The sequence below is a fragment of the Schistocerca serialis genome, chromosome 9 (genome assembly GCF_023864345.2).
Source record: "Schistocerca serialis cubense isolate TAMUIC-IGC-003099 chromosome 9, iqSchSeri2.2, whole genome shotgun sequence".
Lineage (NCBI taxonomy): Eukaryota > Metazoa > Arthropoda > Insecta > Orthoptera > Acrididae > Schistocerca > Schistocerca serialis.
In genome coordinates, this window is record NC_064646.1 from 105,196,199 (window position 1) to 105,220,668 (window position 24,470).

The 24,470-nt window shown below is 43.1% G+C and overlaps 1 pseudogene; it reads right to left on the reverse strand.

Moving 5' to 3' along the window:
• Positions 1–21,808: 21,808 nt before the first annotated feature.
• Positions 21,809–21,926, reverse strand: LOC126420309 (5S ribosomal RNA; annotated as a pseudogene).
• Between the last annotated feature and the right edge of the window lie 2,544 nt (positions 21,927–24,470).

The following is a 24,470-nucleotide window of genomic DNA, read 5'->3' on the forward strand; positions in this document are numbered from 1 at the left end:
GCACAAGATAGAGTAGCATGAAGAGCTGCATCAAACCAGTCTCTGGACTGAAGACCACAACAACAACAACAACCCCACCATCAACAATTAATTTAGAAAAATGTAAACTTTTGTAATTACATAAATTAAAGAAACTATGAATCCACATTCATCAATGTGTAATAAACACAAATCTTCTTGGTGTTCAACCCGCGTCACATCGGACTCCAAACTAGAGCTTGTAAAGATTAATACCATCTTCTTTGTCAGAAAAGAAGTCTGCTTCATCTATAGTGCCGTTCAGGTTCGACTGGTCAGGTGACATGGGGGTGGAGGGGGTTAGACTTACCACCGCATTACAGATTTCCTGCGTTTCTGCATGAACATCACGCCCTCCAGACGACGTCACCGGCAGTAGATGTCGGAATTCCAAGCGACGTCATCCAACCAATCACAGGCCTGAACGCCACTGTAAAGGAAGCGGCGTCGCTCCTGACGAAGAAGCTGGTGTTAATCTTCAAAAGTTCGTGTTTTAACTCCGGTATGACATGGTCTGAACACAGGGAAGATTTTATAAGACTTATGGAAATTTTAGAGAAAGGAAGGGAGGAAGCTGCAGACCCTCCACTAAGTAAAATAATAACAGAAAGATTGACTTCACGATCTCAAGTACACATAGCCATACTCTGCTGACAATTGTCCGCAATAGTAGTGCTAAATGAAATACTGACAATACTGCGTGCACAGCCTGATTTTACATTATGTAATTTATGACGCTGTCAAATATGTGGTAGTTGCTTATTTTGATAGGTCCTACATTATTTGCATGACATATATTCTCAGATTTTTGGATGGAATCTCTTCAGATTCTATTTGTAGCTGAATTGTTACTCCTTTGACGTTATAATAAAGCGATGAACTAAAAACTGCTGTATACAAATTATTATTATTATTACATTAAATCATTTTCACTTCATTATTATTACAATCGTGGACATCTGTGGCAGGTTAATAATGTGTGTATTTGGGAAGGGGGCGTTGTAGAGCGAGAGGGGGGAGAGACACAGAAATAAATTGTCCAGGAAATTGGTCCAGGAAATTCTCTGGAATTACGTGCAACCATAATCCCTGTTTAAGCTTAAAACTGCCATTGAAGATGAGCAACCTGTTGAAATAAGTCCTCTTAATAAAACCCATTTACGGAAGACTAAGATCTTTGGTTTAAATGTCTTTGAAACTCCCAGATAAGTTGAGACGCTACTTCCAATCCTTTACAGGGTGAGGAGGTGGGCCAGATGAGTAGATACGGTTGGACGTGAATTTGTGGCAGTATTAAGGAGAAGGGAAAGACCTACAGTTACTTCCAGCGGGACGGAGCAACTGCCCACACAGCCGACCGAACCTGGGATCACATTTACTCTGTCTTGACGCCTGACAGAATTATTAGCAGAGATCAGTTTCATAGCAGCCTTAGCTTGACACACAGGTCATCTCATCTGCCAGAGTGCGATTACTGTGTGTGAGGAGACTTCAAGTCTAAATTGTACCGCAACACCCCTAATAGTCTTCAAGAACTGCAGCAGAACATTTCGGATGAAACTGCTGCAATTCCAGCAGTCCGACTTCGATCGGCCTTCAGTAACTTGCTGACCCGGGCACGAAAGTGCCAGGAGATGAATGCTGCTCAAATCGATATGTGTTACAGTCGGGTTAGTGCTGTATTTCCTTTCCTCTGCTGGGTTTCTACGTACCCAGGAGCTCTGTTCCCCGATATTTCGTTTGTCCCACGCTGTAAAAACCTAACTCTGCCAGTGGGAACATTGGCCGTTTCTTGTGCTACGGTACGAGCATTTTTCATTCTGGTTCCCAACTTTTATTCTACCGTAATTTTTGACATTAGGCCTCCATAGCTTGGCAAACGATGTAGAGTTTTGTTGTCTCAGGCGGCTACTGACCCGGTTTAGGTTTCCTTATCGTCTTTCGAACCATGCTGCCTACATCTTGGCAACAGATAAAGCTTTCTCAAAACAACAGGACGACCGTTAGATATGTGTATTTGTCGACAATTGTGCAGAATTTGAACCGTTCGCAAACGTTTGCAACATAGAAGAGGCGTGCGTGAAAAGAATAAATAAGTAAATAAAGCGTGATTTTCTACGTAAACTGCAATTGAAGTTACATTTTCGAAGAGAGTTTTCAATTTTTATTGTGAGAAAGCATTTTTTTAAATTTTTTATTGACTTTAAACAATTTCGCGCATTCATTTGCCATGAGAACGAATTTCACTGATTACATTTATCTCGACTTTAAACCATCGTATCACGACAACGGATAAGGATTATTGGATAGAAAAATTTCGTTTGCTCGTTATCCACTTATCTCCTAACTTCGTGCATAGTTTTCTTCTTAAATTTGTGGTAAGCACCTATGAGACCAAACTGCTGAGGTCATCGGTCCATAGCCTTTTACGCTACTTAATCTGACTTAAACTACCTTACGCTAAGGACCCATGCCTGAGGGAGGACTCGAACCTTCGACGTGGGGAGCCGCGCGAACCATGACAAGGCGCCCTAGACTTCACAGCTACCCCGCGTGGCGTGCAAAGTTTGGGCCGATTCGTACAAGTTCAAAGTATAGAAACGACACACTTCAAAAACCTCCTAGGAAAGTGTGTTGTTTGAACGTAAAATCCAAATGAAGCAAGATTTTTTCAACTTTCAACCTTACATCAAGCTCCGATACACGGGCGGACCAAATTTGAGCCATCGATCTCGCCACAGTCCGGAGTTATTTAATTGTGACGGGTTTTGCATGTAAAATCCGAACGAGGACGACTCTTTTTACACGTAAAATGTGAACAGTGCACTTACAGATGGTGCCATTAGCTGAACATTAATTTCAGCCAAATTAAAATCCTTTGTAAATGTAATTAACCGATTCGCCAACTGCAGTTCGTCGTTCATACCTTGCTTAACATACAGTAACGTAGCTACAGTATGACAGATGTTCGAATGGCTTAAAATGGCGTCTGATCAGGGCTAAACCAAACACTTTTTACCCCGTGTTCCTAGCTCAAATTGGAACCGATCACCAAGACCCCTTCCCATCCAAACTGCTTTTCTTCACGTGGGCTTTTCATACATAATCGTGTTTGTTACAACACTTTCACGCTTTAACGATCCAAACAGCAAAGGTTCCAATATACTTGAATATGACTGAGACAGGCCTGAAATTACTTCCACATTTGTAAACGGCTATCCACTTAAGATAAAATGCTAAGTCCTTCCTATAAAAAATCTCCAATAGAGTCCCAAATTTTGTATGATACATCTTATGACAGTAGCTTGCTTTCGTTAGTAAGCATTTTCCGCTGGCGAATCAAATCCTGTTTCAAGTGGTAAAGTACACCGCATTAATTCCAATTTTACTATTGCTTTATAGTATCCTTTACGAGCTAAAACCTGCGATGTCCGACCATAAAGATTAGTGGCTCGAATGAGGTCGAGATTGTCTCATAAACAAACGCCCCTCGTTTTCAAAGGGATCTGCGATGAGGAGAGAGAAGGGTGGAGAGAGGGTTGGATAAATCTGAAATTAATGACTGTTTACGCGGGGCGTCGGGGAGACGGATATTACAGGAAGAAAAACTTTGGCGAAGAGCGAAGGAAATTTAGATCGCTGGAGGGGAAATTTCCGACAGGGAACTCAAGAGTGGGTTAGACCCCGGGGCTGACGCGGGAAAATTTATGTTGCAGGCAGGTTCTGCGGGGATTTGTTTTGGCCGACACGCAGCACTTTCTTTTTATGAAAGTTTCCCTGTTGTTAGTGAGTGCAGCGCAGTTTCTGTTTCTTGTTTTTGTTTTTTGTTACTTGTACACTCGATAAAGGGATTGATCTTTTACGGGTTTTTTCGTTTTTACTCTCTGCTTGGCCTCTCATTCCCTCGAAGGATCTGTGTTCTTTTCCATGTACTTTCGTACTGCCATTATATCAATAATAACTGTGCAGTAATGTTTCCAGATTTAAGTAGCCAGCTGTTCACTGGTACAGAAGCCCACAAGCTTAAATCATGTTCTGCGTATCCTAAAAAAATACGATCACTGTTTAAAAGAATGTAGTACATTAGTGGGATAATTGAACTGAGAATAGTTTGTGAATAAATTATAGTGTTCTGAGTTCATTCTTGTCACTAAAGTATAATATTTTTAACAGGTTAAAGCTACTTGCAATTGATTTGGCTTCCATAATTGCACGTGTCACCCAAATTATTTCATTACTACAACTACGACGGTTGTTCGGAAAATAAGGACGCGAAATGGAAACCTCAGGGAAAATCAAAACTGTTTTCTTTGAACATTATTTATACCTTCCAGGTACTTCCCTACATAGTTGCCGATCCGACTTAGGCATTTATCGGAGCGTTACACCAAATTCCAACACCATCGTCATAGAAGGCAGCCGCCTGTGCTTTCCGATAGTTCTCTATGCTGGTCTACAGCGCGTAGCTTGCGCCCAAGTGTTGTCTTCGTATCCAGCGTTTCATGTGAACAGAGATCATACTCAGGACGAGCCAATTAGGGCTGTGTTGTGGGTGATCGAACACTTCCCATCGAAAAGGATGCAGGAGCGTCTTCACTGCCCTGCAGAGTGCGGCTGAGAATTGCCATACAGAAGGAAGTGCGTGGCAGTTGTATTAGGTGGGCTGCATTCATTAAGGCGAAGTCTCTCAGCGGGCCCTCCTACTTGGCGGGAGACATCGTTGTTCTAAGCGCCTTTACTCGCTCACAGTGCGCTCACATCTGAAAAGAGCATCTTGACGCGATCGACTGGCACACTGGAGACACTGACGAAAACGTCTGTTAAAAGCCTCGTCGGATTATCGCAGGGGTTTCCATTTCGCGACCGATCTTTGCTCAGTATCCGAATTGCCCTCTTACTAATTTAGGTGTTCGTTGATGTTAACTGATATGAACTTTGTTGTCCTAATCAAGTTGGTGACGGTCGCGAATTTCAACGGTAAGTGTTCAAACCATGATCAACATCCAAATTTACACCGAGGTGACAAATGTCATGCGATACCTCCTAATATCGTGTCAGACTTAGTTTTTCCCGGGGTAATGGAGCACCACGACGTGGCATGGACGCAACAAATCGTTAGAGGTCCCCAGATGAAATATTGAGCCGTGCCAACACTACAGACGCCCGTAATTGCAAAATTGTTGACGGGGAAGGATTTTGTGACCGAACTCACCTCTCGATTATGTCCTACTCAAGGTAGAATGGGATTCATGTCGGGAGTTCTCGGCAGCCAGATCATTCGGTCGAACTGTGCAGAATGGTCTTCAAACCAATCGCGAACAATTGTGGCCCAGATGGCGCTTTATTATCCATAAAAAAATGAATCGTTGTTTGGGAACATGAACTCCTCGTTTAGTGGCCAATGGTTTCCAAGTAGCCGAAAATTACCATTTCCAGTCAATGATCAACTCAGTTGGACCAGAGGATCCAGTCCATTCCGTGTAAACACAGGTCACTTCGTAATGGGCCCACCATAAGCTTTCAGACTGCCTCGTTGACAACTTGGGGGCATGGCTTCGTGGGACCTGCACCACACTCCAACCTACTATCAGCTCTTACAAAGAGACATGGGAACTCGTCTGACGAGAACACGGTTTTCGTCTAGGGTCGAACCGATATGGTCACGAGCGCAAGAGGGGCGCTGCAGGCGATGTCGTGCTGCTAGCAAAGGGACTCGTGTCGGACGTCTGCTGCCATTCCCCATTAACGCTAAATTTCGCCTCACTGTCCTAGCGGATACGTTCGTTGTACGTCCGACTATAATTTCTGCGGATATTTCACGCAGCGTTGCTTGTGTTGCTAGCACCGACTACTCTACGAAACAGGCCCTGCTCTTTGTCGTTAAGTGAAGGTCGTCGGCCACTGGGTTGTCCATGGTGAGAGGTAATGCCTAAAATTTCGTTTCCTCGGCATACTCTTGATACTGTGGATCTCGGAACGATTTCCGAAATGGAATGTCCAGAATGCGTCTCGCTCCAACTTCCAATCCGTGTTCAAAGTCTGTTGACTCCTGTTGTGAGCCATAATCACGTCGTAAACCTATTCACGTAAATCACCAGAGTACAAATGACAGCTCCGCCAACACACTGCCCTTTTACATCTTGTGTACGCGTTACTACCGCCATCTGTATCTACGCATATCGCTTTCTCATAGCTTCTGGCCGGCCGAGGTGGCCGAGCGGTTCTAGGCGCTACAGCCTGGCCCCGCGCGACCGCTACGGTGGCAGTTTCGAATCCTGCCTCGGGCATGGGTGTGTGTGATGTCTTTAGGTTAGTTAGGTTTAAGTAGTTCTAAGTACTGGGGGACTGATGACCTCAGAAGTTAAGTCCCATAGTGCTCAGAGCCACAGCTTCTGTCACCTCAGTAATCCGTGAGGTAAATGTGCCTTAGCTGATCCTTGAATAACTCCAATAAAATCGCTCTCTCTCCGAGATAACTTGCTGTTCTTCTGTGGTCTTATTGGAAATCGCGTCATTGGAACACCAAAAGGCAATCATCTACACATTACTCGCAATTCTTATTAAGCACATGACTCTTGTGCCTACCGTACAGTAAGAATACATAATTACAAGTACTATGGACTGCGTTGTGAGTACTGCGACTGCACACCACACCACACCACACCACACCACACACAGCCATTACGGTGAGGTGAACTTAGAACCCAGCTCTTATCACTCTGCGAGGAAAGAGCCCACTGTGGAGGAAGGAAGCTCTTTCCGATCAGGCAGATGAACTTATCCCTTCGGGTCTGCCAGCCAACAATCCCATACATCTCTCTTCCTTTCGTTGTCAATTAAGCTTTTCACAGTTTTTTCTATTGGTCATTCGAAGAACGTCTCTCCTCTGCTTCATTGTCGGCGACACTCTCTTTAATGGATGCATTCACACTGTTGTCCTACTAACCTCACTCCTACTTGGCGTAAAAGGAAATCCGAACTCTGTTCGAGTAATACGGAGTGTTTATGCCTTTCACTGTCGAGCAAGAAAAAAGATAACCGAAGAAAGGGCGGCACTATCGCATCAGAACCCTCTCATCCTACTCTCCTTAAAAAATGAAGCCTTTGCAGACGACACAATAGGAATCCTACAATACCAGAGGGTATCGATATCTTCAATTATATACAAATAACTTCAATATATATATATATATATATATATATATATATACTGTCATAAAACTAAATATTTAAAGTTTAAATATTTCATATTCTGCATATTAGTATTTATGTTGAAGGCTTTTACTTAAAATTCTGTAAATTCATTTTATTAATTTTTGGGGGATATAACAACGATTGTTATGGTCAAAGATTTGAACTCTTTCGTTTATATGTCTCTGTTCTTCTTCGTTGTGCACAGTAATGGCGGGAGCGTGGTGTTAAATGGTCGGATTTGGTGGGAAGCCGTTGTAAATGGAGCTGCTGTGCTTTTGTAGAACTGTTGAATGCAGGTGTATTTTGTGTTACAGGTCCAGAGTGTGAAATATGGCTGAATACAATTATTTCAAAGTTCAGAAGTTTCGTTTCACTCTGTAATCTTTGGAAGCCAAATGAGTATAACAGTTCTACCTCAGTTAATATTTTCCGCATAAGAGTAGTATCTGGGCCAGCATCATCACGTACCGAAGACAACGACACCACCAATATGATGGTCAGATAAGTAATACCTTAAAACGTTATTCGATGCTCCTTACCTGAAAATTGTGCCCAACGTCTGTTTCGAAGACAGTGTAGAGGTACATTACAAGCTCTTTTGCGATGACGTTTGCGAAAATGCATCAAATTGTCTGCGATTATGGGAGGGTTCAACTGAAGGGGAACTTTTAAGCAAACTTTCTGTTTATCTAATCTTCTTTTGAATGTTGTAGCCCTTCTTATTGCGTAATAGCTCAAAACAAAAGAAACGTCAGTTACACTGGAGTCCATCAGTTTTACTCTCAACTGGAAGGACTACCTATCGGGCCACAACGGTGATCTCCTAGCTGACATATTCATGAATCACTTAGAAAACCAAATATTCGAAGAAATTGTAGAATCGAAGCAGTACAAAATAAAATTTTGCCACCGATATGCAGGCAACATAGTTTGCCTAACAGATGAATCACACATACGTATAAAAGTGCTTCATCATGACGTAAACAATGTCCGTCCACAAAGAGACGCTGATGAAAGAGCTAAGAGCTCACCATAAACAAGAGAAACAACAAACATGAGTTCACAGTTTAAGAACCACAATCATAAGCAGAATCATTCACATCGAATATGATCAACCAGTAACTCATTAAGAAGCCATTTGCAACACTTACCACGTATAATGAACAGAAGACTTATGAAAAAATATGACTACGTAGAAGAACTAAAAGCAACAAAATAAACTGCGTAGGAAAAGTGCTATGACAAAAAGAGATTAGATTAAAAAACAACAAAAATATAAAAAAGGGAAACATACAACAACGAAACATACATACGGACAGATACGATACAACGCAACACACCAGAAAATCAGCAAAAAGCCAACAACAGATTGTACATAGAGCAGCAAAGCTGTACATGGGTGGGGCAACTTACTAATGAGAAGAGGACTCAAAATATCATATTGGATAACAATACAATTTAGAACAGACTGGGGAAGACACTACCAACACAGACTAATACTGCCAATCTGGTGAATACCAAATAACCTATAAATGCTGTCTACCAGTGCAAGTGGGCCAAACGTATAGGAACCTTAGAACCAAGTGTACAGGACATATCACGGCGCTTAAAAGTAATATTTCCGACTCAATATTTGCTAACCAGTTAATAGACAAAATCACGTCCCAACGAGCAATGAAACTGATCTAAAAATTCTTGAAACTGATAATAGCCTGTACCATAAATCAACAATAGAAGAAAATTATCACATCAAAAAAAATCACTATTCCAGAGAAAGAAGGAAGTAAACCAATACATAAAGACGTGCAATAAAACACTTTCTGCCTCTACGTAACTGTGTAAGTAACCACCCCCCCCCAAACAGCATCTGATCAACCTCTAAAATTAAATTCTGTTCCCCATACTTCACACCACTCATTCTATCTGTCTCTCCAGAACTCCCTCTCTCTCTCTCTCTCTCTCTCTCTCTCTCTCTCTCTGTCTGTCTGTCTCTCTCTCTCTCTGTCTCTGTCTCTCTGTCTCTCTCTCTCTCTCTCTCTCTCTCTCTCTCCCTCACACGCACACACACACACACACACACACACACACACACACACACACAACCACACACACACACACACACACACACACAACCACACACACACACACACACACACACACACAGCTGGCCGCTGTGGCCGAGCGGTTTTAGGTGCTTCAGTCCGGAACCGCCCTGATTCTACGGTCGCAGTTTCGAATCCTGCCTCGGGCTTGGATATGTGTGGTGTCCTTAGGTTAGTTAGGTTTAAGTAGTTCTAAGTCTAAGGGGCTGATGACCTCAGATGTTAAGTCCCGTAGTGCTTAGAGTCATTTGAAACATTTTGAACACACACACACACACACACATATACACATACACACACACACACACACACACACACACACACACACACACACACACACAAAACCCGTGCATCTCAAACATCAGCAACATATCAGATCACGCACCACACTCCAAACAAACACGAAACGAAACAAATGAACGCTACATAGCTACACTAGCACCTGAAATGGTGGCAGAAACTACTTTATGTTTGACTGAAAAATTATAAAAAATGCGTGTGAACCAGCAAGAAATGGCAACAACGATAGAAATACGATAATGCAGTGCCTGTGTTGTTCAGAAGAACGATGCAATTTCCTCCAGACATGCTTGCGTGTCCAAAGGCCCTACAGCCATTTTGAAATACACGAAACAGATTCGCAGTTGCTAATAAGGACAAGCATCAGCTGCTCAACTGAATGACGACAATGAAAATTTGTGCAGAGCCGGTGCTCGAACCCGGATTTCCCGCTTATCGCGAGTGGTCGCCTCAGCAGTAGGCTATCCGAGTACGGTTCGCAGCCAGACGCAACTTCCATACGTCGTCAGCCTTGTGTCTGCAACCTGCACACGTTAATCCATCATGTATATTCCTGTACAGGAGAGACATTTTAATCGAAAGTCGCTTGCCTGGTGTCAGCAGATAAGAATTAAGTGCTTAAACACAACACAAGCAAGTGAAATAACACTGCATCAAAGAACAGTAGTAACACGCTAAATTATCCGATATTTAGCGATTATCAGTTAGAAACGGACAAACAGAAAATTGGAAGTGTTTCGTTTTTTGCATATTACTAGCTTTAGATTTAAAGCCACCGTCATTCGCAAGTTGTGCCACCATGTGAAGTGTGAAAACAAATATATATCTGTCGGTGTTGATCCCGACTATATGTTAAACATTTTGTAAATAACAAATATAATAATGCCTCACCTCAGTGAGATATGATTAAGAGTAAACTGTATGTAAACTAATGAAAAATATTTGACACCTAATTTTCGTTCCCTCTACAAATGTAAATACTTTTAAGCCAAAATTGATACACTCCTCACAAGTTGTTAAACTCTAACAATTTTTCTGAAAGAAAATAAACAGAAAATACCGACTGGAAAGAGCACATAAAGTAGTCAAAGGTGCCTGGGTAAAACAATGATGTAAAATAGTGTCTCGCATAAGACGGAGTTCCTCTCGAGTTTTTTCTATTTATCATTTGCTAAAATACTCATTTACAGTCACCGTACTGTCCATAGAGGCATTTCATATCGTCCAACAATTGTAACGAGACTGGAGAGTACTGTAAACCCAAAAATGATAAAAAGGTAGAAATTTTCTAGCGCCAAGATCGCATAAATATTTCTTTATTTACAAACAACCAAACTCTACTGACTTTGCTGTCATCTTCAGGTCTTCAAAAATTTTTATTATAAAATGTTTTCGTTTTGAGTTCGACCTCACACCAAGTTGTCATGTAGATAAAACGCAGCACATAATGTAAAGTTTTGTCATAAATAAAATATTTAAAATCAAAAAGCACTTTGTGCACATAGCCATGTTCCTACACATAGCGCTCATAGTTGATTGTTTTGTCATAAAAATCACAGTATACAACAAAATGCACGGTAGCACAATCGTTAACATTACTGTTCATGCTGTAATCAGTGAAGATCCATTATAGACAGCGTATAAAGTATTACAGTGTCCTTATTATGATGTAACAATCATCTGTGAACAATACGTATAAGCACGTAACTATGTGCACAAGGTGCTTCTTGATTTTAGATGAACACATTCTCTAACATACATGTTTGAAAACCTAAAGATCACACACAGCAAAGCCTGTCCAAACCAGCTGTTAGTTAGTTAGTTAGCCAGTTACATGTCCGACTGATCAATCTCATGGTAATCGTTATGATGTGGAACGTGTCACGTGCAAAAGAAATCCATACATGAATGAAGGTTATTTAAGTTTAAATTTTTATTACCTACCCCATTCCCTTAAATGGCACAAAATGCGTATATTATACCTATAAATTTATTTATTCCTATTCAAGGATTCATCTATTGTATAGAAGGAGCTGTCAAGGATATAGAATTTCAATTTATTTTTAAAACAGTTACTGCTGTCTATCAGACATGTTATTTCATTTTGTAATTTATCGACAAGTTTTACAGCAGCATATTTTACCCCCTTCTGTGCCAAAGATAGGTTAAGTAGAGGACAGTGTAAATCTTTCTTTCTACTGGTATTTGAATCATGAATATCACTATTGTTTTTAAACTCAACCATGTTGTTGAAAACGAATTTCATTACTGAGTAAATGTACTGTGAGGCTCTTATAAGAATTCCTAATCTTTTAAGGAAATGCCTACTAGATGTGCGACTATGAACCCCACACATTATTCTAACTGCTTTCTTTTGAGCAGTGAATAGTTTTTGCCTAAGTGTTGAGTTACCCCAAAATATTATTCCATATGAAATAAGAGAGTGAAAGTATGCAAAGTATAATAGCTTGCTAATTTCTATATCCTCAAAATTAGCAATTATTCTGGTTGTAAAAGTTGCTGAACCTAGTCGCATTAGGAGATTCAAATTATGAATTTTCCAATTAAAATTTTCGTCCAAATGTACACCCAAAAACTTTGTGTGCTCTACCATGGCTACTGACGTCTGTTGATGTTTTATGTTCATTGAAGGAACTTTACTCCTTGCAGTAGAAAATTGGATGTACTGTGTTTTTTCAAAGCTCAGAGCAAGCTCATTCACAGAAAACCAATTAATAACTTTTCAAAGACATTATTTGTGTCGTTACCTATCGGAGTTTCCTTTACTGGATTAATAATGATGCTTGTAGCATCTACAAACAGTGTCAGTTTAGCTTCTGCCTTCAGATAAGAAGGGAGGTCATTCACATATATCAAGAACAGAAGAGGACCCACAACCGAACCCTGTGGAACACTTAATGTAATTTCATCCTAGTTAGATGAAGTGGGAAACTTCCTTAAAACACCTAAATCATATAAAGAAACGCTTTGCTTCTTGTTCTGTAGGTATGACTTAAACCACTCTCATGCTGTTCTATTTATAACATAGAATTGTAATTTCTGTAACATAATGTCATGGTTCACAGAATGAAATATTTATGTGATTTTGACTCTAGAAAGTATTTACCATGTAAAACAGGTCGCTCCTCGTAATTCCCCAGCATGAGAAAATTCAGTCAAAATCATAAGAAGACTGGTCGACGCCTTGCGCCCAGAGGGACAGCGCGGTCCAACTTGGATGCGCCAGGATGCGACTTGTCTTGGGACTGCCCAGCCGTGGCATAGCAGTTTGCGAAGCCCGGGCCTCGACCGCAGCGGCGACAGCCATCTGGCAGGCTGCGGCTGGCGTGTGGCGGAGCGTGGCTGCGCTCCCAGGCACCTCCCCCCCCCTCCCCCCAATAATCCCCGCAGCCAGTGGCGGTAGGCCGCAGCTGGCGCCAGCGCTACTTGTTCGTTAGTTCATCTCTTCATCCTCTTAGCGGTGCTGTTGGCACAGGCGGCTACAGCGTCACGGTCCCCACCCCTCACGTCGAGGTGACCCTGGCGCGTCTTGCTTCGAAACTCCACTCGCCGGAGGCAGCACTGTCGTCTCCACGACGCTTGTGAAACTCTGACCTACTTGTCATCGGCAGGCGTCTAGACATGGTGCACTTTTCAACAGGTCGCAGCCCCTACCCAATGCCATTTCATCGAAAGCACATCGCTCAGAGAATTTCCCTGAATCGTGATTTATTGTCAAAGAATACTCTTAAGAATTTATTTTATTTACTAGCAATTCATGAAGAAAATTAACACATTTCATCACACTATGTAAGCATGGAAGTAGTTGCCAGGGAGTAACTGATGAAATCATAACCAAATTCCTTTTAACAAATGGGAATTTTATTCACTTTAATAGTGCCTAAAAACATTTTTTAAAAGAAACAGATTTAAAATTATAATCAGAATGCACCCTCTAAATATCAAAGTTACAATTTATTCAGAGGCAGAAAGAAACAAGTTTTGACTGTATGAGCTGTCGGACAGAGAACCTTGTCGCTCCCTTTTGACACAGCCGTAGTTACGACCGCTCACAACAACCCTGAAAGACTACACTGGTGCAAACCTGCAACACACGAGATAACTTTAAACTCAGAGATTTAACAATTTACACAAGCACACGAACTATGCACCCCTCTTAGGAGGAAATGGTACAAAACACTAACAATTAAAATGTTAACCTTGCCACCGAAGGTGCAACTTGATTTTAACTTCAAAGAAAAGTCTTACGGTGAAAGGGTGGCAACTTTATACACTAAAATGATCATTTAAATAAAAGCCCATGAAATGGAATCTTATATGAAATTCTACAAGGTTGGCCAAACAATATTTAGATGCTCTACAGTACGTAGATACAGCCTCTCGAGACCATAGGTAATAATATCAAAGTTTCCAAAGATCAAAATATATGTCAGGTACTAGGCCGTTACACTCCAAACAATAAATTCGCTACCACACCAGATCCGACAAACATGACAGAGGCAGCTACTAACGTACGGTAGATTGATAGGGAGATTACCGAACAACCCGAACCGCAGGTTGCTCTAACCCGCCCTTACTCCACAAGGGAAAAACGTACCACTCAGTTTATAAACAACCACCTTCCCGCGGGTGCGCAAGCAGAGAAGAATGGTGGGACGACCCTAAAGCAAACGGCTGGTGACCTCACCAAGAAAACAAGTAGAATTTGACAAGAGTAAATCAAATAACATATCACCAGTCACTTAACCTCTAATAAACTGCGATTTCTCGAGAAGACCTGGTTCAGCACCCCCACATCGCTCTCCCGAACCGTCCGCTGCCAGCCGATCGATCCAACCGCCAATGACCATTGCCTGAGCAAACTCGAACAGACTGGCGGTCTAACGCGCAGACTCAAATGCAGGAACTAAGGCCCGACCGGGCGACCACTCGCTGAGTTCTCTTACTGGCGGAGTGGAAAGACTCTCATTTTGCCTGCTTTAAAGGCTGATCCGAACGACAGACATACTAGCACTCTGAACGACAGACAGACACTAACTGCCTAACAAATGCGGACGAGAGACAGACTAGCAAGCTTGGGACGAGAGACGGACCCAGACTGACTGACTGGCGAGCTCACAGCGCCCCTTAAATGCACGTGAACAGGCAACCTTTCTCCTTTCCCACCAGAGGGAGACACCGAAGCTGCTATTGCCACAGCGACGCCACCGCCAGAAACGGAGGGCGACTGCTTCACACTACGCGCTGCGGCGCGCTCTTCAAAACAGCAGTTTTTACCACGGCCCATTTTCTGTGGGTATTCAGAAACTCCTGAGTATCTTCGAAGATTTCCCTAAAAATTTATCCGTTAAAGAACAAGTAAGTCATCGATAACTAAAGGAATTAGAATCTCATGTAAGAGAAAGACGGAAATATAAGCTAAAGCCAGAGTAAATCAACATCAGACGTTATAAAAAAATGCTGTATTATTTTAAGGAAAGCCATTAAATATCAAGAACTATAAATAATGCAGATAATAAGATTAAAAACTATATGGGACACTGTCAAATGGGAGACAGGCCAGCCAGTCATTTACAAGACTCCATAACATTTAAACGAACGATAACACGTTGCAAGTACTTTCCGAAAGTAGAAACAAATATTCGATTAAATAGTTCAGTTGAAGAAGCAAACAAATATATCAAAATGTCATTACATAAAACTTTAGGCATCTACAACATCTTTGGCTTAAAGTAATACCATTATAAAAATTTTAAATAACCAAAGCTCTTGTGGGGTTGGCGGAATTTCAAACAGAATTCTGAAAAGTTGTTCCAGGTTAATAAGTAACATCCTTAGTGATATATGCAATACGTCACTGGCACAGGGAATTTTTGCAGACAATTATTAAACCACTTCATAAGAAAGGTGACAAGATAGACTTAAACTACTATGGTTCAGTTTCCTTACTGACATTTCTTTCCAAAACATTCTAAAAAGTAACGCATTCAAGAGCAGTCGGACACTTAAGTGAAATCAGTTTACTTACCACATCACCGTTTGGATTCCAGAAAGGTTGCTATTTATACATTCAGTCATCAAATATTACAAGTCTTATATAATAATACATCGCCAATTGGTATTTTTTGTAATCTTTCCAAAGCCTCCGATTATGTAGGTCATGAACAAGGAACTGATGACCTTAGCTGTTTGCTCTCCTTAAATACTGAGTCAGAAGAATAGGACGATACAACGATTTAGATTTCATTAGAACGGAATAATAATTAGAAGACTGACTACAGGCAGTGGCTCCACATTCAACTGGAGAAGCTTCCATATAGCAATCAGTATGCTACGCAGAGGAGAGTGGTTCGATCTGTACTATCGAGGTTCTCGCATTTAGAATGGCACTGGTGGTGAGAACTCTCTTTCTCCTCTGTCTCCGTCTTTTTATCCTTGCTAATAAAATATTCTTTAGTTAACTTTTACTAATTATTCAATCTAATGTTATTTTTAAGTTTGGATTTAATTGTGCAGTCATAAGTATATACTAGGATACAACAAAAATGTCTTTTCTATAAAATGTAAGGAAATGTAACGCAAAAAAGCCGGTCCATTTAGTCACCTAAGTGACTGACCATCAATAATAATAAATGCAAAAAGTGTCTACCATCCAAAGGGAGAGTTCCACTTTCCAGTGGAGTGCAGGCTGTTTGAAATTTCCTGGCAGATTAAAAAAAAAAATTGTTACCGTCTCAGAAATTGAACCTAGGGCGTTGCCTTTTAGTCTTACCATCTGAGCTACCCAGGCACTACTGACAACAACCCGCCGGAGATTAAATGCCACCAGTACGAAAGGTAAGATAAGTTTCCAGTTTCTAGCCCAGATCGGGTACACGACTGTAATCTGCCACGAACACACAATGAGGTTCTCAATGCAAAAAGGCAAGACTAAACCGGACTTTTCTCATACGCTTCAAAGACGTGTGTTAAGCAATTACACATGTACAAGTATTCATGTATGTTAAACATAGAAGTATTAAAAATGATTGTCACGATTTCAGTGATGTGACACTCCCGTATTTTTGACGTAATATTGCACAGCTTTGCGGGCATCTAGAAAAAATACCTCAATCGTGTGTTTCGTTTTCTGACGTGGTTGACTTCGAAATGGAAGGAATATTCAACAGCCTCAATAGCTATACGTGGGAGTAGTAAGATGCTAAGGCAACCTAGAATGTTCCACCATCAACACTGGTTTACCATGAATGTGTGTGCTGGTATTGTTGACGGCCATCTTACTGAGCCGTTTCTTCTTCCTAACATGGTCAGTGGAGAAAATTACCTCTATTTCCCCCTTGAAATTCTACCGGAAAATATGGAGAATATCTCGCTGCGCCGCGCGGGATTAGTTGAGCGGTCGAAGGCGCTGCAGTCATGGACTGTGCGGCTGGTCCCGGCGGAGGTTCGAGTCCTCCCTCGGGCATGGAAGTGTGTGTTTGTCCTTAGGATAATTTAGGTTAAGTAGTGTGTAAGCTTAGGGACTGATGACCTTAGCACTTGAGTCCCATAAGATTTCACACACATTTGAACATTTTTATTTAGCTGCAGTCGGGCGACGCCAGAGAACATTTATACAATATTTTTCCCGCTTGTTGGATTCGGCACTCCTATCGCCTACTGATTTCGTTTTGGGGGGGGGGGGGGGGGCGATAAAGCGTGTGTGTGCGAGACAGCGACACATCACGACAGCCAGTTGCCGGTTAGGCTGAAGCTGCGGCCACTGTTTGTGAAATAACAGAGTGTTTTGAGCGCGTCATTTCACCAGAATTGTGACCACAATGTCACAATTGAGACGGATAGTATCAGCGTCGCCCCCGGGTTTGCTATTAGGTCCTACACTCCATTCATTGTAAGTAGATAATGTGTCATCACTTATGTCTTACCGCAAATACCACGTGTAGGCTGATGACCTCCAGTCGTATCTAAGTCCAAAACGAATAAATATGACGACAGATATCGAGAATCGCAGTACCAACCAGTATACCTTATCAAAATTGGCGCAACATACAGGCTTAGAGCTCAGCGCACCCAAAACCAAAGTGGTTCTGGTTGGTCATTCGAGGCTCATTAGCCCAGAATACCCGGAATCCCTACCAAATTTAACACTAAATGGGACAGATACCAATTCCTCTCCTTCAACAATGAGTCTAGGAATAATAATAGGTGAAAATACAAATTGGGTTGAGCAGATAAGTGCAATGTGCAAGAAGGTATCAGTTTTCTATGCCTACAAAAATATATAAAGCTCTTCCCCCTTGACCTGAAAAGGGAACTTGAACAGACACTTGTACATCCAGTTACTGATTGCAGCAAAGCCACACTAAGGATTACCACTGGCTGTGTACGCCCTCGTTACCCTTGTATATCGCTTTTTCTAACCTGATCTTAGTTGGAGCAGTCTGCTTAAATTTACTTTCCCCAGGATTCACTATATCAGAAAAGATATATTTTGTACATATTGCAGTGCCTGTGTTAATTAGAAGGACGATGGAATGTTCCTTCCGACATGCACAAATTGTCGTCATTCCCTCACACAGCTAATGGTTGTTCATATTCGCAACTGCTAATACATCAAATGTACACTACTGGCCATTAAAATTGATACACCACGAAGATGACGTGCTACATACGCGAAATTTAACGGACAGGCAGAAGATGCTATGATATGCAAATGATTAGCTTTTCAGAGATTTCAAACAAGGTTGGCGCCGGTGGCGACACTGACATGAAGAAAGTTTCCAACTGATTTCTCATACACAAACAGCAGTTGACCGGCGGTGCCTGGTGAAACGTTGTTGTGATTCCTCGTGTAAGGAGGAGAAATGCTTTGATAAAGGTCGGATTGTAGCCTGTCGCGATTGCGGTTTATAGTATCGCAACATTGCTGCTCGCGTTGGTCGAGATCCAATGACTGTTAGCAGAATATGGAATCGGTGGGTTCAGGAGGGTAATACGGAACGACGTGCTGGGTCCCAACGGCCTGGTATCACTAGCAGTCGAGATGACAGTCATCTTATCCGCAAGGCTGTAACGGGTCGTGCAGCCACGTCTCGATCCCTGAGTCAACAGTTGGGGACGTTTGCAAGACAACAACCATCTGCACGAACAGTTCGACGACATATGCAGCAGCATGGACTATCAGCATTGAGACCATGGCTGCGGTTGCCCTTGACGCTGCATCACAGACAGAAGCGAATGCGGTGGTGTACTCAACGACGAACCTGGGTGCACGAATGGCAAAACGTCATTTTTTCGGATGAATCCAGGTTCTGTTTACAGCATCATGATGGTCGCATCCGTGTTTGGCGACATCGCAGTGAACGCAAATTGGAAGCGTGTATTCGTCATCGCCATACTGGCGTATCACCGGGCATGATGGTATGGGGTGCCATTGGTTACACGTCTCGGTCACCTCTTGTTCGCATTGACCGCACTTTGAACAGTGGACGTTACATTTCAGAGGTGTTACGACCCGTGGCGCTACCCTTCATTCGATCCCTGCGAAACCCTACATTTCAGCAGGATAATGCACGACCGCATGTTGCAGGTCCTGTACGGGCCTTTCTGGATACAGAAAATTTTCGACTGCTACCCTGGCCAGCACATTCTCAAGATCTCTCACCAATTGAAAACGTCTGGTCAATGGTGGTCGAGCAACTGGTTCGTCACAATACGCTAGTCACTACTCTTGATGTACTGTGGTATCGTGTTGAAGCTGCATGGGCAGCTGGACCTGTACACGCCATCCAAGCTGTGTTTGACGCAATGTCCAGGCGTATCAAGGCCGTTATTACGTCCAGACGTGGTTGTTCTGTGTACTAATTTCTCAGGATCTATGCACCCAAATTGCGTGAAAATGTAATCACATGCCAGTTCTAGTATAATATATTTGTCCAATGAATACCCGTTTATCTTCTGCATTTCTTCTTGGTGTAGCAATTTTAATGGCCACTAGTGTATTTTCTGCATTTACAAATTCTTCTTATATCTATCACTATAAATATTGTTATTATTATAATAATTATTACTATTGTTATTATTATTGTTATTATTATCACTATTGGTGGCAGCAGCTGCAATATTGGTAGTACTGCCACTATTAACTTTAGTAATTCATAGTTATTAGTGTACTTTCCCCTCAATGCCATTTCAGAAAAACAGATCGTTTGAATACTAGTTGTCACATTAAAATTGTTATTTGTGACGTAACTGATGTAAGAAAGTTATTGTATGTGTGAAACCTTGCTCCGATGTGAGGTTTGGAGGGCCTGATTGCCCTAATCAAATCAGCTTAAAAAGAAATGTAAAATTATGCTACGAAAAGTGGGCTGGGGGCGGGGGTAAGTCTGTATGAAAAATTCTACCCAAGAAAAAATAAAGCAAAATTACTCATATACCAATAGCCTATTCCTGAAACGATATTGTTTCAGTAGGACGTAGTTATGGGAGAAATCATGTGCGAATACATTCCAATTATCATAGAAGCATTTTTATAATAAAAATCATGAAGGATATTCTTGTGAAATGAAATTCTCAGGGGAAAAATAAATAGTAAATTATCTGTACAAAAAATTCTTCTGTGCGACTTTACTTCAAAACTCTCACTTTACACTAAAACTTTTTCTCGAAACATCGCCTCCTTATCTTTTTATCTTGTCCTGTTCCGGCACTCTGAGGAATTTAAGGTAAACGAAGCAAACACATAGTTTATTTTCCCAAGTAGCAAAGTTACTGAACAGCCATTGATCGTTCTGGGTCTTAAATATTGTTATTCCATTTCTGATTGCAACAGTGATGCCTAATCTCACCAGTGTGCTTCTGGCCTTCACCTTCCACGTGACGTAGGATTTCTAGCACAATTTGTGGACGTGGTTCTATAAAAAGTTCATTGTTTTTTATGGTTAGATATAAACTCTTGCCCTGTAATCGTTATGGAACAAGAGTGACATTTAAAAACAACATTGGCAAACACAGTATTTCTAAAACATTAACAGAACCGAACTTCGCATGTGGTTTGAGGTTACTCGCATACAGAGAGAACCTATACTCATCACTGCAGGCAGCAGAGCGTCATTAATCTCCCCAGTCGAGTGTCACGTCACCAGAGTATCCGTGCTTGCTGGTACGGTGGTGTCAGTGGTACACTGGCCAGAGGCACATGTGACCGTAACCCTGCTGACACAGCGGGTGCAGCCTGTGCCCAGATATCGTCAAGAAATGGTGTTTGGTAGGCTAGCGCTATTCGGAATAGGCGTCTATCTTGACGTGCGTTTGTCCTACGCCGTCGTACAAAACCTGGTCTACAGATGTGGGAATGTTCCACGGACCACTGTTCAAAGGAGGGACCAACTGCCGATAAATTGCTTCCTACGTGTGCAGCAATTCAGTCTCTCTTCACAAAGGCCGACAACGCAATCCCGTTCCAATGGCTGAAGCTGTTAAGCACGAGTGCGTAATGGTTTGTGGGGCACGGCTGTACCCTAGAGTGAATGTTGCAAACACTGTTCGCCTCTGAAACCAGGACAGTTACTGCCTACAGACCAAAACACGGGGTGCACTGACAGGGCTCTTGAGTGCCATTTAACTGCCAATGGCAGCGACAGTTGAAAGCCTAACACAACAACCTCTCAGTATGTTAGTATTCATACTGCCATACTGGTGCCACTGAACACAGTCCTTCAGTATTTTACATTTTTGTCTTCTATAATGTACGCGCACTCAAAGGCAAAACAAAGACAGCGACAGAGGGGAGGAGGGAAGATGTGATGTACCTGTACAGACAAAGATATAGAGGTTCACAAACTGAGAATAGCGCCATCTCTGGTCATTACGCAAGCACTTATTCGGCTTTGCACTGATTCAGTTGACGGATGACCTACTGTGGGATATTATGCCAAGCTCTATCGCATTGGCGCTGGCTGGAGAAAACGCACTCCGTCTTCAGGCCACGAGTGGCCTACCGGAACCATCCGACCGCCGTGTCATCCGCAATGGAGGATGCGGATAGGAGGGGCGAGGGGTCAGCACACCGTTCTCCCGATCGTTATGATGGTTTTCTTTGGCCGGAGCCGCTACTATTCGGTCGAGTAACTCCTCAATTGGCATCACGAGGCTGAGTGCACCCCGAAAAACGGCAACAGCGCATGGCGGCCTGGATGGTCACCCATCCAAGTGCCGACCACGCCCGACAGTGCTTAACTTCGGTGATCTCACGGGAACCGGTGCATCCACTGCGGCAAGGCCGTTGCCGCTGGCTGGAAAGCGCTGACCATAATTTTCCAAACATTCTCAATTGGCGAGAGTTCTGGCGACCTTCGTGGCCAAGGTATGGTTTGACAAGTACGTAGGCCAGAAGCAGAAACTCTCGCAGTGAGCGTCCATGCATTTTCTTGCTGAAATTTAAGGCAAGGGTGGCTTGCGATGAAGGCCAACAAATAGAGGGGCAGAATATCGTCGGCGAACCGCTGTGCTGTAAGAATGCTGCGGATGACAACCGAAGGCGTTCTGCTATGTTTTGTCCTGGTTTTACGGTCGTATGGCGGGTGACAGTCAGATATGTATCCCACCGCTTCCCGTGGCGTCTCTAGATCGTGTTTGCTGGTTATGTGGCACAATTATAAGCGAGGCTCATTACATCGGAAAATTCCACTCCAGTCAATAAGACTGTTGGTGGAAGATGTGACTGGAGACGCCCAGGTCAGCGGTGGGAAAGGAACTAGATTGTCTCTCGCCATACATCCGGACAATGGTACTGGGGTGCCATTTCTTTTCATGGCAGGACTCATTTGGTTATGATCCACGGCACCCTTGCATCACAACGGTACGTCCACGATACTCTACGTCCCTATCTGTTGCCCCTACTGGCAAGTCATCTTGAGCGTACATTTCAGTAACATAACGGCCGACCGCACACAGTGAGAATTTCTACTGATGGTCTTGGTGCTTCGAGACCCTACTCTGCCCAGCAACGTCGCCGGATCTCTCCCCCAACGAAAACGTTTGGCGCATTATGAACAGGGCTCTCCAACCAGCTAGGGATTTTGGCGATCTAATGTGCCAACTGAACGTTATTTGTCACGATACCTCAGGCGGAGATCCAACAACTCAGTCAACCAGTGCCAAGCCGAATAAGTGCTTGGATAAGGGAAGAGGTGGACCAAAACGTTACTGACTTGCCCAATCTGTGAAGCCCTTCCTCTTGAATAAATCATCCAAATTTCCTGAAATTTTAATCATTTGTTTGTCTGGACACGCACATCACATCTTCCGATTTCCGTCTCATTCGGACAATTCGTTCGTGGTGCGTCGTTCGTTTTCGTATTAGAGTGTGGACGGTTTAGAAATTTTGTATGCAGTTTCTCGACGGTATCTGCAGTGAAATAACCGTACCGTGTATCACTGTCGCTGCAGAGGGGGAACTCGGCGTAGGTGAGGGCCCTGAACGCCCTGAACGGTGGTAGGTGTGGGGCGTGGTTCACACGCAACTTAGCGAGAGGGCGCAGGTGTAGCAGGCAGGCAGGCAGGCCTTTGTGAGTCTGCGGGCGGCGCATCCACTGTGCCCGCCGAACCGCAGGCCTGTCACCGGGGCGCTCCGCGGAATTACAAAGTGGATTCCGTAATAAGAGGGGCGAAGAGAGCGGCGGCGACGAGGCAGTCGGGAGGAGCAAGGGCGGTAATTGAAGCAGGGGAATCTTTAGGTAATGTATGTATGCGCATAAATTTACTTACCGGCGAGGGAAGGAAGGAAGGCAGGCGCTGCGCAGGCGAGTAGCAACCCCTGCCGTGCTACCCTCACTGCTGCTCCCACACCTGACGATTCTCCGCCCCCCCCCCCAACCACTACCACTCTTCCCCCTTCCCTCTACCTCCACTCTTCTCCACAACCCCCCTCTTTCAGCACACCGGCAGTGTGGCCCACCGCTTTCGCAGCCTTCCCAAAAGAAGATATGAGCCAAGCCCCGTCGTACGTCGAAGTGAATGGCGGCTTTGGAAATTTCATGACGCCAAACTCCCGTATTAACATACTGGATTCACTGCAATTTACTCTGGTCTCCCCTCAGGTTTCTCTTCTGATTTTATTTGGAAGACGAGGTAGCAGCGTTCTCCTAACTTTGAATGACAATGTTTTTCAGCTTACATTAACATCGCAGTTCTTTCCCAAATGTCGATGTCAAGGTACTGTTTACAGTCATGATCAAGAACGTTAAAATGCTCTTAAAACGTACACTATCTGACCAAAAGTGTTCAGACACCGCCATTTAATGCGAAATTGTCCATCGGATGCCACGAAAGGTGGACTCGCCAGTGTGAAAGAAGGCGGGGAGTTCTGTGTTGCTAGCAGAGACACAGTGACGGCAGAATGGCTTCATCAGTACGAAGCAATGACTCCGAGCTGGATGTCAGCTGAGTAACAGATCCGTCAGGGATGTCTCAACCCTTCTAAAGCAGGGCGAGTCGACTGTTGCTGACGAGACTGTCAAGTAGAAAAATGAATAACCACAGATAGACAGGGATCAAGCAGATCTCATCTAATGAGGGACAAAGGACGTCGAAATTTTCTGATGTGGTTGCAAGAAATCCGTGAAATTTACAGCTACATCTACATATATACTGCACAAGTCACCGTAAGGCGCGTGGCAGAGGGTACTGTGTACCACAACTAGTCATTTCCTTTCCTGATCTACAAGCAAACAGAGCGAGGGAAAAGCGACTGTCTGCCTTGAAAGTCTCTTCGATATTTCGGGGATCCAACTATTCGTCATCTTCAGGAGAATGCTGCTTCTGCTGATGAGT